Genomic DNA, 16,927 nt, shown 5'->3' with positions numbered 1-16,927 from the left:
TTTCATGCAAACGATTGTAAGTCTGAGGAATGTATCAAGATCTTCTGCTTTCAGAACTGCTAGTACAAGTAAACGAACACTTTATGTGTTATTTTGCTTTCATATGTTAATTTCAGATTCACAGTTGATACCATATATTTGAAACTTAAATAAAGCATAAAAAGGTTAAAAATACAGGCTCTACTGAATAAAAGCCAACATATCTATCTAGTTAGACTATATGAGATAATGAAAAAAATTGACATCAAAGAAGCTACCTCATTCAGGCTTTTCAAAATACTTGTCATTAAAAGATGGTTTGTTTAAACTTCAGACAGCCTAAATGTATGCCACATTTTGAGTGAAAGAATTACCTTTCCAGGGTTGCAATTACAACTGTACTTAGTTGCCATGGTAACCTGGCAACATATAGATGTTGTCAGATGAAGACATCAAGCGGCAGACAGCGATTTTCAAATCACTGTGTGCCAAGTGTCATTTTTCACGGGTATATCTGTGCTCAATTAGGGAAAAAAGGTTAAAAATGGAAAATTAACATTTTAAAACAATGTTTGTACAGCATCCAGACTGCAATACCAATACCCCATTTTTCTGGGCTATTTTAATGTTCTTAGGTTTGTTTGTTCTTTTCTTTTCTTTTTTTTTTTTCTTTTTTTTTTTTTTTTTTAGTTACTATGCTCCCAAAATAAGTACAACATGAGGAGTTGAAAGGTAAAGGGGTCAGGCTGAACTACGAAGGTTACCATGCTTTTGTGATTGCTCGAGTTCTGCTATTTTCCTCTACCTTTTCTTCCTGTTTTAATTGTCCTGCTATCTTGACTTGGGTATTTTCAGTCAGATGCTCTTTTTGACCTGTACTCCAATTCCTTTTGAGACAACAATACAAAAAAAACGATCTATAGTAAAAGCCGGTGTTGAGCGTGACCCAGTGATGTCAAGTTCTGCAGATACTCCAGCTGTGATCTATTTGTAAAGGCTGAAGTAGAATCCAGAAAATAGCCAGGACAAACACAGCTTTCACTTCTCTTCAATGGCAGCTCATACTGTGGTGCTGTTAGCTATATTGCTATTTTTACCTCTACTCGACAAGGTGGCTTTGCTGTTTTATATTAAGGGTTCCTACAAAAGCTTTCCAAGTTGGTGTTTTGAGTTTATTTACATGGGCCTCTCTTACCATGATGCCAAACTCCTTAATGCCACATCATATAGCAGTACCAGCGTGACTCAGATCAAGCATGAAGATAGATAGGGTTGTACATCCTTTCATCTCACCAGATTGCATGCCCGTGTTTATGCTGTAGCAAGTGTGGCACCTTTCAGCATAAGATCTGTCTGGATACCAAACGGTGCAAATAGAAAATGCCCCCAGTACAATCTGAACTTTCTTTGGACAAAGTTATTCTTTCAGGCTTTAAAAACAAATTGGAACTAGAGTAGTTTGTTCACCATTTACATGTGTGAAAAGTTTTAGGTCTAGTATTAAACCACCTCCCCAAAGACCAAATTTACCACCTTGTCAAACCTCACCTTACCAGACACTCAAAATTCAGAGTTGGAGTGAAAATTTGTCTCATTAAGTAGTATTTTAAGTTAATACATTTAGTATCTAGATAAAAATATAAGAAACTTATATCTACTTTCCTTAAAGTACACACTGGAAAAACTCTTTTAGTGGGAAATAATATTTGTGACAAAATCTTAGGTTGTTCAAAATAGCGAGAAATTTATTTATGAAATTATACATCATTTCAGATAGTGAGATAACTGGTTTTGTGCTTTCAGATTTTCACTGTTAGAGTACTTAAGAAACATCTTCAAAAAAGGTAAGCAGCACTCCACTGTATATAATTTCAGAATTAAGACTCTTGTCTTTATTCCCTCAATAAGTGCTTCAAAACAAACAAACAAAACAAAAAAAAACCCACACTACACATTGTTTAATTCTATCACTTCTATCACTTCCCAAGCTTGCAGAAAGAAGAACATTGCTAAATTGAAATAATTAACATTTTTTCTTCTCTTGTGCAGAGAAAGACAGTCTTATTAGTACAGCTTCACACAAGAAAAAAAGTAAGCTAAGGAATCCCCCAGAGCCCAGGTACCCAACAGTGTGGCAATCATCAGCTGAGAACAGAACTTGTCCAGTCCTTGGCAAACACTGGCTTAGAGAAGAAGGAAAGAACATTCAAAGTATGTCTGCAATATAGTGTACAAAGAACAAAGAAGAGGTATTTTATTAGGTCTAGTTCTATATTTGGCCTGCAAAGACATTTGAAGTTTCTCTTAAAGATTAAAACACATTAGGGATATTCCCCAAACTCAGCAAATTAAATACATAATCTGGTCAATAATTTGGAATTCCAGTCTGAAAGGCCCTTTCTGCCTTTTATTAAAGAATGATGATTAAGTCAGATGTCTATATATACATTTTGAAATATTTTTCTGGAACTCACACCTGTATCAGTTCTACTCTTGTATTCCTGATTTAAAGCAAAATAAAACCTAAACATTTTAATGAAGAATTTGGTTTTGCCAATGAATGAAGCATGCCTTTACTTATGGTCATGAGGACAATTTACATCAGTCCTGTCTGCATTGTGCCTTTGGCAACAAAAGAATCTATAGACATACAAGTATTGGTCAACCCCAGAAGAGACTGAAAGAGTCACCTCATTTTATACAAGCCTCCAAATAGCTATCAGAATAAAATGACCCAGTTACTCCTAACTGCAGTGGACTACAAGTTATTTCTGTATGGAGTTTGTTATTAAGACTTTATATTCTTCCGTAGTCAATCAAAGGTCATTGTTATCCTGTAGGTCACCTGGGATTGCATTTATCACTTGCGTCATCTGAAGCAATATAATGTTACCAGCAGGCAAAATAGCTTTTCTAAAAACTTACTAGTCTTTCTTAATTTCTCTCTTTATCAGGATTTTTAAGAGGCAATACCAACACATTTGAAAACAACTAACCCTAATGTGGTAGCACATTTTAGGCACGGGTAGGTTCACATTTTAGGTACCAACAAGAAAAAGAAACCAGAAGTAAGAAATTACTAAACAAAATAAAGAACTATCTTTTCTGAAATGAGTAAATGAAAAAAAAAAAATAATAAAAAAGATAAAGATCCAAAATCAAAACAAAATTACCGAGAGCCAGCCAGTGTATAGTCTAGCCCTCTAGGAAGCAAGCAGAAACAGAACGCTTCTCCAGTTCATTTACCTAAATAAGAAAAAGGACACCAAAAATCACTCAACTATTAAATAAGCTAGGATTTTAGTGAACATTCTTATGTACTCTGTCTCCCAGAAATAATCCATCTCTTCAATTTGACATGAAATTCAAGCCTTGCTATTAAAAAGCACAGAAAACGTCACATGAAATCAGAGCACAAAGTACCAAAAGAATTAACAAGTGTTTAAAAGTGGAAAATCCAACTGTCTCAAAAATTTCTGCTAGGATAAAACTTCGGTCTTTGACATTTAAATGTTATTCATTCTGGATATAATTTAAGAGGTAGATCTTAAGCAGTAAGACTGGTTTTGATAGCAAAAGTATCTAAATAAACTGTAAGATTATGAAATCTAGAAAAGAAGTTACTCAAGTTATGGTAGTACTATTCCCTGCCTTAATAAATATACATGCTTGAGAATATTTTACATACAGAAAGAAAGATTTTCAGAAATGATTAAAACCAAACACCTTTTCTACAAGAGTTTTTCCTCAGCTCAAACAAACATGACCTGCCAATTCCCTGGTCAGTTATCCTACAGAGAAGAAGGATCAGAATTCCTATTTATTTAGGAAAAAAGAAATACTGTAGATCTTTTAGGACAAATAATGATATCAGTCCTTTTTAAGTATCAATGTAACCAATTAATGAAGGTCCTCTAAACCGCAAGGGATTAGAATTTTTATGCTATGAACTCCATAACTCAGCAACGCATTTAAGTTTTAATCTGTTAGTTTAACTTCTAATGAGATGTGGACACAGTTATCCAACAACATCCGATAAACTTCTTTAAATGGCCTATTTGTTTTTCAGCAGGATAATCTGCTAATACCCAGATGTGGCATATCCAATAAGGCCATTGCTCTCCCTTCCACCTTCTAGAAAAATAACTTTGCTTCTTAACCTGGACAGAACAGAACAGTCGTATCAAACAACCCTCCAGCAGCCCATTATCATTAGTTCCACCTCTAGCATTTGGGCCTGTCTATCCTTAACTTTACTTGCATATGAAGTAAGTACAAGTGAAAAAAAAATCTATGTATTTAAATAACTATATGGCTTATGTAATAGATAATATTAACAATTTAAAAAACATACAGACTTACAGGAAGTAAGATCTTTTGATTATAGAGTATTTTGTACAAACACCCTCTGTAATTCCTTAATCACAGACTGGTTCAGGTTGGCAGTGGCCTCTGGAGGCCACCTGGTCCAACCCCTTTCTTAAGCAGGGACACCCAGAGCAGGCTGCCCAGGGCCGTGTCCAGGTGGCTTCCGAAGATCTCCACAGGGGGAGACCCCACAACCTCTCTGAGCAACCTGTGCCAGCGCTCAGTCAATCACACAGCACAGAAGTGCTTCCTCATGTTCTGAGGGAGCCTCCTCTATTTGTGCCCCTTGCCTCTTGTCCATGTCACTGGGCACCACTGCAAAGAGCATGGCTCCATCCTCTTCGCACCCTCCCTTTGGGTATTTAGACATATTGATGCAGCCCCCCCGAGCTCCCTCTTCTCCAGGCTGAGCAGTCCCAGCTCTCTCAGCTTTCTTTACAGGAGATGTGCCCCTGTCCCTTCATTACCCCTGCGCCCTACATTGGGCTCTCCAATATGTCCATGCTTCCCTTGTGCTGGGTGTCCAGAATTGGACACAGAACTCCAGGTGTGAGGAGTAATGAGGAGAGGGGGAGGATCACCTCCCTCCTAATGCAGCTCAGGATACCATTGGCCTTTGCAGCAAAAGCACATTGTTGGCCTTGGTGGAATAATACTTAATGGACACCATGCTAATCACCGCATAGTTGTACTAAATGTAAATAAGGCTGTTATTTCTGCTCAAGCCAAGCCTGAATGGAAGAGATGACCTTCAGATATCTTTCATTTTCCAGTTCATGTCTATTTCCACATAACAAAAGCAATTCCAATTACGGAATAACAATGTAAGTGTTTTCAGGCAGGTTTCTTATTCACTTCCCTTTCTCTCCCCATACACTACATATATAATATTACATCAGGGTAGTCTATATAAATCTACACTTAAAAATACATGGAAAAATGTGACACCTACAGGGAAATGCTTTTTCAAGCCACTCCTTGCTTGCTTTCTCTAGAATATGCAATCAAATCAAGTAGAAAAATATTTGGCTGAAAATAAAATTCGGTTCTCTTTTCTCTCTCCAAATGCATCCCCATCCAGTAATATGATCACATCTGCCAGTTACACTTCGTAAGACAAGTCATATCTTATCTAAATCCTAGCACTGTCTTTCCTGTTTCCTTGCTTCATAGTTCAAGCTAGCTAGAAATATTGAAAGGATAAATCACACTAAAAATAGGTAGAGTAACCAAATCATCAGAGTTGGAGTCCTGGCTGGAGAGAAGACCCAGGTTAAGCTAAAAAGTTATTGCTAGATCACAGCAAGTGATCTAGAGCCAGGTATTTTGCATTTAATTGTGCTCTGGAAGTACGAAGAAAAATGTAAGTAGTTATTTTAGTTCCCATACAACCCTGCCGTGTCCTTCATCAGTAAGAGGTGCCCTGAATTTCAACTTGCAGGATCTTGCAGAAAACTAAAAAGCACTTTCTAAGCAGGGAGGAGATTGAAACTAGGGATCCTGGAATTTCCAGCTCTTGCAACTGAGTCTTGGAAATGATGCTTAACTTTATGCTATGTTCCCCCCTTGTTTATTCTTTTCGTTGGTACCAGGAAGAGAGAACTGGTTTTATACCTCTAGGTGCAAGCAGCATGTACTGACTGCCATGAGTGATGAGTGTGAAGAACATGTGAGGGAAGAAGATGCATCTTTTCACAATACAAGTTTAGAAAATTTAGCTGTTGAATTTGTATTAATACCTTTTCTATCATCATCATTTTTTTTTTTCCAGTTTTCATTACGTTCCCCTTCCGACCCACACTGCTGCTTTGGAAGGCACAAGGGTCCTTGGTGTGCTTTACAAAGATATCTTGATGTAGGAAGTTACAAATCTTCTACATAAGACACAGAGGTACTTACAAGAAGCAGAGGAACATACGAGGCAATCTCTCAATCCATTTGAGAAAGCACCTGCAGGACTCATTTGAAGGCAGATGAACTAATAAAACCCAGCAAAGCAGTCACCAAGAGAGTGTTCTATTTTACTAAAAGGATTTGTAGCCTTTGCTGCCATCCTATCCCCCAATAACAAATACACTTTAACTTACCAGCTCTTATCTCACTCTACCATAATAAATCAGAGGTAGGAAAAGCTAGTGGAGAACAAAACAATGGGGCTGGAAATCACGACCTTTGGATGTAGTAATTGAAAACCATGAAGAGTTCAGAGTGCAGAATGGACTTCTGGACATGTCTATGCTGGGAGCTTTGAAGCCTGGAATTATCCATTGTTGTAACTCTAGGCTTACATAGCTGTGTTGTCAACCTGTAAACTTGGGTTCAGTTAAATAAAGATAGTTCAAAGCATTAGTATGTAATTAGAGAATCAAAGATCCTATACAGATATACTATTATCTTGTTTACAAGAGGTCTTTTTTTTTTTTTTTTTTGGACAGCCACTGTTTGTACCACCCATTAGGATGTACCAGTTGCAGTGGTGTTACTACAGAGCAGCTACTGACTGCAATCTCTCTAACAAGCATCAAAGAGCAGCTGTCTTTCCATACCAGTGTTTTCACCATCCCCATGAATGCAGAAATTACACATGGGCACATGAGGGGAAAAAAACAACAAAACAAACAAGTGTCGTTAAGAAACGGGGTAACAATCAGCACTTGAAGCATGATTCTCCTGTTACCACTTCACAGCTTCTAACTTTTTCACCAGTAAATGCTGTATTATGGCCTAGGCTACATCCTTCAATTGTAAAAATTCTTGACAATGCAACCTTTATGTTTGCTATTTTAAGTGAAATGATGGCATCAGTGACTTCTGCATCCGGGCTTAACTCACAAAATATATTCCTTAAGATCCTTATTCTTTACCTTCAGATCACTGAAGTTAAGAAAAAAATTTATCTTGGCAACACAGATTTAAAACCTCACAATGCACAATCCCTTTACCTGCTACCTTTCAGCATAAATATTTTATCAGTGCCTTTGTCTTTGGAAGAAGTGGTGCCTGGAGGCAACAGGACAATTTATCACCAAAAGGCTGAATGCCTTTTGATTCTCATTGACAATTATTTCCCTTCGGCTGCAGGGACACTGCCTTCAGAGGCAAGTGAAAGGCTCCTGGGGAAAGCCAGTGCCACTGTGCTGTTCACCAGGCAGTGCTGAAGCAGTTGACCAGCCACCAGTACAGAGAGCACTGCAAACCTCCCGAAGAGGTGAAACAAGAAATTAGCATCCATCACATTGCAAACAAGCTTACTGTAAGGGATGGCAAAGATATAAAGAATAATAAGAAAAAACATTTCTGGATTACTTTAGTAAATCAAAAGGTTAAGCACAGTTAAAGAGTATATCTGAAGCGGAGAGGAGAGGAGAGGAGAGGAGAGGAGAGGAGAGGAGAGGAGAGGAGAGGAGAGGAGAGGAGAGGAGAGGAGAGGAGAGGAGAGGAGAGGAGAGGAGAGGAGAGGAGAGGAGTTTTTTTTTTTGGATAGACACATGACTTTTCAGGAACAATTTGGGGATGCTGTCACATCACACAAGGTTGTCATAGTCTATCACTGCCTAATTAAGAGCTTAACACATCAATAGAGAAACATATTACTCTGCATTATAAACCTGTTCAAGCTGCATTTGTCTGAAATTGTTGCCAATCTATGCCAGCACCACTAAAGTTAGAGTGGTGAATTTTTGCATTCTGGAAATTAAAGATGGAGATAGCGTTAGCAAAAGCTAAATAATAAAAAGTTGTAACTAACCTTCAAAATCATAAACTGCAAAAATATTCCTCCTCATTGTTCTGCACCATGAAAAACAGGCATACTTATCCTCATTAGCTTTCTTTTCCTTGGCATCTTCAATAGGAATTATTTTCCTCCTACATGGGAAACATTTTTTCCCATCTCAGACCTTCCAGGTAAAACCCAACAAGCCCATTTATCCCAAGTACTTCACATTCTACACTTATTCCCAACTCTGTATTTGCCTGTAAAACCATTCAGACACCTTGGCCATATGTACCATGTGTTCTTACCAGTTGCATTGAAAATTATGAACAAGGCTTTTTTTTGAACAGCAAGCCAAGGAACCAAAATACCTACGCAATACAACAAGGAGCCAGGAATGAAGTTTATTTAACTTCACAGCTCCAATTCAACTTTTCTCCCCTGAAGGTAAAGGCTCATTTTCTTCTCCTAGTGAGTCTTTCCATTTGCCTTTCCAGAACACTTTGGAAACCATTTACCAGAATAAGCCACCTCAGACAGGATAGCTATGAAAACTTAGCTTGGATACAGCTTTTTTACACTATCAGCATCATAACTTTTCATAGACAGTGCCCAAACATGATTTCTTAGTTGGTTTTTTTTTGTTTGTTTTCTTTTTTTGAAAGTCTAGTAACATTAAGATTTCTAGAAAACAGGTAACTTGCTTAAATCTAAAAAAAATAAAAATAAAAAAGTGCAATCAGAACTTCTTATCTCCTAATGTCTGTATACAGGTCCTCCAGACTGATGTTCAAAATATTTTTCCATTAGAATTTTACTACAATTTAAGATGATACCTAAGAGGAAAGAAATTGATTGCACCTACATCTCCTGAACAGCATACGACTCACAGCAGCATTTTATTACACTTTTAAAGACTTATCTAATCCTTTTATTTTATTGCTGAATAAATAAAAAAATAAAATAAAAATTAGAAAATCCAAGTCTCCTGACTCCATTTTAATTTGAAGGAAAACAACCCTTTCGATTTTAAAATCCAGAGTAGAACCACACTGTTTCAGAACAAGGAAGCCATCAGGAACAGAACTGTACAAATACGCTGGCCATCTTCTTCAGATGCACCTGCAAATTAGCTTTTGACAGAGCTGGCTTTATTTCTCTCGGTGCCCTGCTTATGTGCAGCAGTATTTGTTGCATGAGGCTACAGTACAATGATAACGTAATTTGGGCTTCTATCATGTCAGCCTTGGATGACATATAGTTGTCTCCATGTTACCATCTTAGCACCATTAGTTTTATGCTTTAAGCTCTAAGAGCAGGCATTAAATCAGTCTCTACTCCTATATTCCCTCTACTTAGCGGTTAGCTTTGAATGTTACTTGCTAAATCACCTGGAGCAATTTTGATTACAAATGATTATACAATGCAATGCCAGTTTAGAGCATGCTTCTCTGTAAAGCACAGCATGTAGATGCAAAACTTGTGAACAGGGCAGATGGAAAAGCACAGAAACAAAGACAAGCCTAAGTATAGAAATCTGGTAGGCTAATCACTTTTAGCATAAAAAATAAGAAAAAAATAAAAACAGCATGAAAACACAAAAACCTTTGAAGGCAAAAAAATAAAAGGAGAAAAAATGTCAACAGAAGAGCATATAGCTTTAAAGACAGACTATGGCTTATAAGTCAGACCCCATCTGCAGGAGGTAGGCACACAAGTAAAGGGCAATTGTCAAAACGCTGACATCAAAGTTTCACTGGAAAGGAAACCAGAAACTGTATATTTAGAAATGTCATTGATATAATCTCCATATCACATCTGATATACAGTTTAATACACGCCGCACAAATTCAAGGAGAAAAAAGCAGCTACCTACAGTGGCCCAACTTGATATGGGAAATGCAGCAAGGAATCAAATTCAGCGTAGTATGCAATTTAAAAGGTGATAATTATTACCTAATAGGTACTGGTCTATATTACTTTCTTAGACTTCTAAATCCAGTTCTGCCTCACTTTTCTCCAGGCCTTTGCCTGCTCAGCCCCCCATTCAGAAAGTGTAGGAAGAACCACAGTTCCTGCCCTCTGGGAAGCACAGACTGCTCCCACAGAAGGAGACAGCCATGATTTTGAGGGAACCAAACTGATCTTTGAAGCACAGGTCACAAGTCACTTTGAATGGGCAGGCATGCACAATGCCAAATATCCAGAGTGAGTGTTCGGCACAAGGCTTCTCTCTGGATTCAGATACATGTACAAGAGTTTGCGGGGTTTAAGACAGACCAGGAAAGTAGTGGACCTGAGAATCTATCATGATGCCCGTGCTTTGAGGAGAGCATGTGAAAATGCCAGGACAAGCGGAAGGGTCACTGAAGGGCAGCTCTGCTGATGCTTTTGTGATATGCAGAAAAGCATTTCCTCTGCCCTTCCAAAAGAAATCCCTTTTTACTTGAGCTGAATGCCACAAACCAGGAGTCTGCTACTAAAATGCCAACTAGAGCAGAAGTACATCTTTGACTTTATTACTTTAAACTCAAAAAAGTGTTCTTTCCCAGTAGAGACATACTGGAATGCTGCAAGATTATCGTGTTATTCCCTGACAGTGAAGTGAGGGAATTTCCATTCTACCTGGCATGCACAGCAACTAACGCAAACCACAAGGTATTTTGTTTTCTAACTTTCACCTAGTGTAAGTGTGAAGCTAGCAAACAGGTTCATATACATGCACGTACACTTAGAGAAATTCTTTTGAAGTGCACATGAGCAGAACTACCGTACCACTGATCTGCTGCGTGCAGACTAAGTCAGCTCCCTGCCTGTAGGTGAAATTGACTGTAACACTTTCCAAATACAATATGCAAAATGCTATTGAAGGAAAATGTAAAATAAATCTTTAAGACCAGCTATTAATGTAATTGAAACTTGATGATTACCAACAGATCATCACTGTACTTTTCAAAAATACAGATTTGAACATCCCTGTTGTGATGCTGAAAATCATGGATTACTGTAATGGGTTTATATGACAATGTTTTGTTAGCAGGGCTGGCTTCTGGGAGAAGAGTCCAGAAGCTGCCCCATGTCAGATAACAGATAAGGGCCCGTTCCAGCCAGCTGCACAAGTTGGTGCAGAAGGAGCTCCAGGCATGGAGCAGCAGTTCCCCTGCGGCCTGTGGAGAGGCCCCTGGTGGAGCAGGCTGTCCCCCTGCAGCCCATGGGTCCCACGTGGAGCAGATCTCCACGCTGCAGCCCGTGGAGAGGGGCCCACGCAGGAGCAGGGGGCCTGGGGGGAGCTGCCGCCCGTGGGGGACCCGTGCTGGAGCAGTTTGCTCCTGGGGGATGGACCCCGTGGTACGGAGCCGTGTGGGAGCAGTTCCTGAAGAGCTGCTGCCTGTGGGCAGCCCCCGCAGGCTCAGTTCGGGCAGGACGGCATCCCGTGGGAGGGACCCCACGGGGAGCAGGGGCAGGGAGTGACTGTGAGGGAGCGGTGGAGACAAAGCATCAGGGAGTGACCGCAGCCCCTATTCCCATTTTGCCACTTAGGGTGGTGGTAGGGGTAGGAGGGAAGTTTATGAAGTCGTTTTTTGTTTGCTTTTAGTTTTCACTACTCTAGGTTGTATTTTTCTCCCTCTATTTTGAGCATGACAATAATTGCTGAGTGATATCTCTTCCCTATCTCAACCCTTGAGACGTTTTCATTGTACTGTGAGAGAGGGTGGGTGTTTGGTGAAATTCATCTGCCCATGATGGTGAAACCACAATTCCCTACTGATAAAAAGATAACTAACTGCGTACAGTCACTTCAGAGTATGGTATACAGATCTAAATTGTTGTACCGAAAAACCACCAACCCCTGCAATGATACAGATGTCAGAAGAATTTTAGAAGAAAAGGCTCAGACTTTATGTGAACCTTAAAATCTATGCTGTACATGATATTGTTTGATCTTCCACAAATGTTCTTTTCTTTTCCCATGATCAAACAATACATCTGAGAGCACTGAGAACATACTGCTGCACTTAAAAAACAAATTCTTTACACAGTCACAACAGTTTTCTGGATTTCTATGTCATGTTACAATCTGATGTATGCCCTACCAGAATAATCCCTTTTGGAGATTATGATATTACATCGTTATTTTTAAATTTACTTTGTTCAAAATCACATGATTATTAAAAAACATGAATGCAAGTTACTCAGTGAGGCCTGCAAAAGTGGAAGCTTGCACTTTATCAACATTCAGTACATTATTTATTTTAGCAAGCAAAGTAATACATAAAAACATACTGATATATTAAGTTTAATAGGCAAATACCAAAAGAAATACCATATTTTAAGATCCTTGGCCAAAGTCATACATTACAAAATACAGATCAGAGAATAAATTCACCTGCCTCTTCTTTATCTCTCAATTATCTCTCTCAAAAAGGAGAGGAATTTAAACCAAACTCTTACTATACTAGAGAAAAACAGTGCAATACTTCCAGTCGTTGCTGTTTGGTCTCTCAGATTTTGGTGTTTCAAACTCTATTCCTCTTAGCCTTCCTTCCCCTGGGGGAAGAAAAGTGAGAACAACCTTGCTGCCATCTGACCTACTACTTTTTTTTTTTTTTTAAGCAGAGATGATGAATAGCTGATGGGAAAGCTCATGTTGCACAAATAAACAAATGTCTCTGTGAGGCATGTGTATTAGCAGATATTTAGTACCTGAGCTGCCACCATGGCCATGTAGGAGGGAAGATGATATAAATACATTCCGCTGCATTAATATACAGAGCCCAACACAGTGCTGCAGGCACAACATGGCAAAGTATGAGAAAAGTGGGATCTTCCTACAGTGGCTGTCAGCCCACCTTAAGAAGTCATCTATGTGGTTTTTAGGATCTACTACTGTTCCCAGGGACAATTCCACACTACGTAACAGATTCTCCTGCTGTCTAGGGGAGCACTAGAGCATCAAGTATCTGTAGTGCACTGAAGCACACTTGGGCAAAAAATAAAATATTTATCTGTAATAAATTTGCTTCTTAGAAAAAAGCACAACCATAATCACAAAGATGTATATGTAATAGCATCAGGATGTCCCTTTTCTTCTACAATATGCATTCATCACACTTAAACCAGATGTCGTCCACGTCTGTGACAGACGAATCTTTTTCTAAAAATAACTTCTCTTTTTGCAAAACATTCCAGTGTCTTTCTAAATGTGTAATGTATTTCCCCGTGGGACGTGTAAATAAATATCTGACAAAGATGAGTAAGTCAGCTATCACTTCAGTTTGCAGAACTAGAGCATACTAAGGATCATTTTGCGACATTTCTGAGCATGAACATAATTTTCAGTGATGCACATCTGCTGAGCATGAATACTGTGAATGGAGATGAGTTTTGTTATCAGTTTTCTGACAGTGTCTATTAACAGCGATGGTGGAGCTGCCTGAGGTCCAACATCTTTGACTCAAAGACTCTGGTTTTAAGCACGTTACTTAAACGCATACCTTAATGTCAAAATACCTTGTTTTTTCTCCATTTGGCCTTCTGATGGAAGCAAATTAGAAATGAATAATACAAGACAGGCACCTTCCTTTCTTGAATAGCTACGTAGATATTCAACAGAATGGGACAGGCTGAAATATTTACTGTTTTTACACAACACAAATATAAAACACCCATGCATATTCATTCTGTCCTTACATTTCCATTGGTCAGAGCATCTCCTTTAGGAGTAAAGTTTACAAACCTACCAAGCAGTCTCCAGAATCCGTATGAAGCAAAATGAAGTAATATTCAAAGCATTGGCACTACATACACTCTATTCAATTTATTTTTAAATTGTTGTATTAATTTTTAAGTTTTATTATATTACTGTTTACCAATATCCTTCATTCATTCATTTTCACTATGGAAAGAGCTCTGCTATCTTCCACAGTCAGTAATCTTATCCAGGCTGTTAATGTTAGAATTAAGAATTTGAGTCTCCTTTCATATCTATTTTTCCATGTAATTAGAGAGGACATATATTTTACTTACATAACATGTTCTTTTTGTTCTTCAGATTACTTCAAGAATGCATCATTCATTAACCTTTAAAGACATTTAATTTCAAGCCATTTCTTTAGCTCTAAATTGACTCATTCTATTAAAAAATCGAGTACAGATCTATTACTTAATTAAAACAAATATAATTATTAGAAACAGGTGATAACCTTGTACATTTGTGTCTTACAAACACAAGTCCTTCCATCTTTTTCAGTAAATCTGCGTGGCAGGCAAAAACTAGTTCATGAGTTTTCATAGATAAGCTTCAACCTCATCCAGCAAACCCATAAGAAGATTTTTAAAGGACTGAATCAGTAATTGACTGAAATCGGGAAGGGCAGCATAGTTTCAAGAAAGATTTATTCAAAGTCATATAATCAAGACAGTCAGATACCTTACAGATGACACCTCTGCTTGTGAGAGAGTACAGTCTGCACCAGTACTAGCCCTAAGTCACTCAGAATAAGGTTAGGTATCTTACTCTTTTTTCAAGCTAGTATTCTTCTCACATTGTTTCTGAAAAGTAGGCTGAAATTGTGTGTGACCTATCAAGACAATCAGTCTCATAAAAGCTTGCAGTTTTAGTTCTATCAAGAGAAGAAAATATGAAATACAAATTATTTACACAGATTTGGGTAATAAAAATTTAATGCTGTACCTGATGAAATGTTGGAGTATTGAGCCACTTCTGAAATTCCAGGTAGGTAGATCCAGAGGTTATTAACAGGATATTGTTTAATTGAAGTTGGCACTTTGAAACTAGTGTCAGTAAAGGGCACTAGATACCACTACAATTGATCCTTTTCAGTCTGAACAACAATCTTTGCAGATAAGCAGTGTTATTTAAATCATTTACTTCTTTCATAAAAATTAATCATATCTTGGTAAATATGAAGTCAGACACAAACATCCCTTATGCTCAAGTTGAACAAAAACAGGATACAAGACAGTGAAAGTCTCCAGTGCACAGTATGAAATAAAAAAAGTATTAATTTTCATTTGTATACCTTTATATGCTTCATACCACATTTTTGTAGGGGAAAAGAAAGAAAAACAGAAGGCTCTTAGCCACTGTTTTCTTGATGGAAGCAACCAATCTGCAAATACACTTTAAGCTCCCTTATCCACTTCTTACACGTTTTACATGTAAGTGTGAGCAGAAGAACAGATGGTTATCAAGGAGGTTATGCTGAGTGCTAACTGGTTGTAGATCCGTGTGAAATTTGAGAAGTCAACGATATCTTCTACAAAATGTATTCAAGTTTTTCATACTGAAAGCCACGGAAGTTGGTCACAAATAACTTCAAGAATCCATGCCTTTGCAAATAACCAACACACTACCCGTAGGTAATGCTAATTGGTAACAGGTAGAAGTGATCAGGGACACTGTCTGAACTCCTGAAAAAAAAAACAACCAAAATCAATACCAGCTCTCCTCACAGAACACTGGTGGAGAAGCCCACTTTGCCACCCCAGTGCTCTCCAAGCAATGTGATGCTTCCGAAGCATCCTCTCAAGCAACGATGCTTGGGGAGAAGACTATGGACAACCACAGGACCAAAGGCATCATTTGTTTTAGACACATTTCTGTCTGAACGCCTTCTAAATCAGTGTCCTATTACCTTAAAAAAAAATCTGCCATCAGAACAATCAGTGAACCAAGTCCAAGTGCTAGGTAAGTAGATTCAGTTTAGCTATGAGTCTAATCACTGAGTAACAGATAAAAAACAAAGGAGAGGAGGGAAAGGGGATCCAGCTGAAGACTATTATTCCTGGAAGTGAGGCTCAGACTGACAGGTGGGTTGCTGAGAGATTTGAAAAAGGCTTCCCTCATTAACCCAGCCCATAGCCATGCTTCACTCACAAATGGCTTTTCTCACACAAGGGAGTTACTAAAAATACTTCAAGATCACGGCCAAGAAATTCCACACGAAAACCAGAGAAAGCCTAGGACTGATGAGCTGGAAATACCTAGTGTATTGGTTATGTAGAAGGTGCTGGAGTTGAAGCAATAGAAGCCAGGTGTCTCACAGAATCACAGCAGTTACCTTGAGCTCCAAAGCCCACGTACAGAGGAGGGGAGCTGGGGTGAAGCCCCCACATTTTAGGGGTGGCCATGGCCAAGACACAATCACAGAGTGCCTGAGGTTGGCAGGGACCTCCAGAGGCCACCTGGTCCAACACCCTGCTCAAGCAGGGACACCCAGAGACTGCCCAGCACCATGTCCAGGCATCTTATGAACACCTCCAAGGGGGGAGACCCCACAGCCTCTCTGGACAGCCTGTGCCAGTGTCTCCATTCGATCTGATTCACTTGATCCCAGACTGCAGCGAGGCAAACTGTTTTTCAAGAGTAAAAATCTCCACAAGTTTCCAAGCCTAGGACCCTGAGCTCCTGAAAAGGAAGATTCCCCCTTAATCTTCCAAAATATTATTTTGTAACAGAAATTACAGATCACAAGAGACACAGATTCAGAAGTTTTGTTTCTTGCTTTTCAGTAAACTGTGGGTTGAATCAAAGATGAAATGTTTGCTAGTAAACAAGTTGACAGAGAAAAGGTCAGATCACTAAAGAATAAACCAACTGAGACTTTTCCTTGTCATTGAGATTCAGCAGAGAGCTTTGTATCTTGGGAATGCAGGAATATGCATTTATGGACAAGAAATCTGCCAAGAACAAAGTCAAGGAAGGGGGAGGAAAAAAAGAGAGGGGACAATTGTAAATTATGCTTGCTGCTTTGTTTATTGCTTTCTTCAGTTAAATTAAAAGCGATATTTACCTCTGTCACAGAAGAACATCCTTATTTCAGGGAAGCTAGTCAAAAGTAG

At 38.6% G+C, this 16,927-nt stretch overlaps 1 protein-coding gene and 2 long non-coding RNA genes across 3 annotated transcripts in view; 1 reads left to right on the top strand and 2 right to left on the bottom strand.

Moving 5' to 3' along the window:
• SASH1 (SAM and SH3 domain containing 1) overlaps positions 1-16,927 on the bottom strand; it is a 554,055-nt gene that overhangs the window by 278,953 nt on the left and 258,175 nt on the right.
• LOC136790434 (uncharacterized) lies at positions 633-2,395 on the top strand. Its single transcript, XR_010830341.1, has 3 exons — positions 633-711; positions 1,783-1,823; positions 2,029-2,395. It is a non-coding gene; the product is annotated as an uncharacterized lncRNA (long non-coding RNA).
• LOC125184423 (uncharacterized) overlaps positions 7,767-16,927 on the bottom strand; it is a 184,801-nt gene continuing 175,640 nt past the window's right edge. The window contains exon 3 of the long non-coding RNA XR_007168391.2: positions 7,767-15,496. This is a non-coding gene — a long non-coding RNA (uncharacterized lncRNA). The remainder of the gene's footprint in view (positions 15,497-16,927) is intronic.

The sequence above is a fragment of the Anser cygnoides genome, chromosome 3 (assembly GCF_040182565.1).
Source record: "Anser cygnoides isolate HZ-2024a breed goose chromosome 3, Taihu_goose_T2T_genome, whole genome shotgun sequence".
NCBI lineage: Eukaryota > Metazoa > Chordata > Aves > Anseriformes > Anatidae > Anser > Anser cygnoides.
The sequence above is the reverse complement of the archived record's forward strand: the minus strand, read 5'-3'. Positions and strand labels throughout refer to the sequence as shown.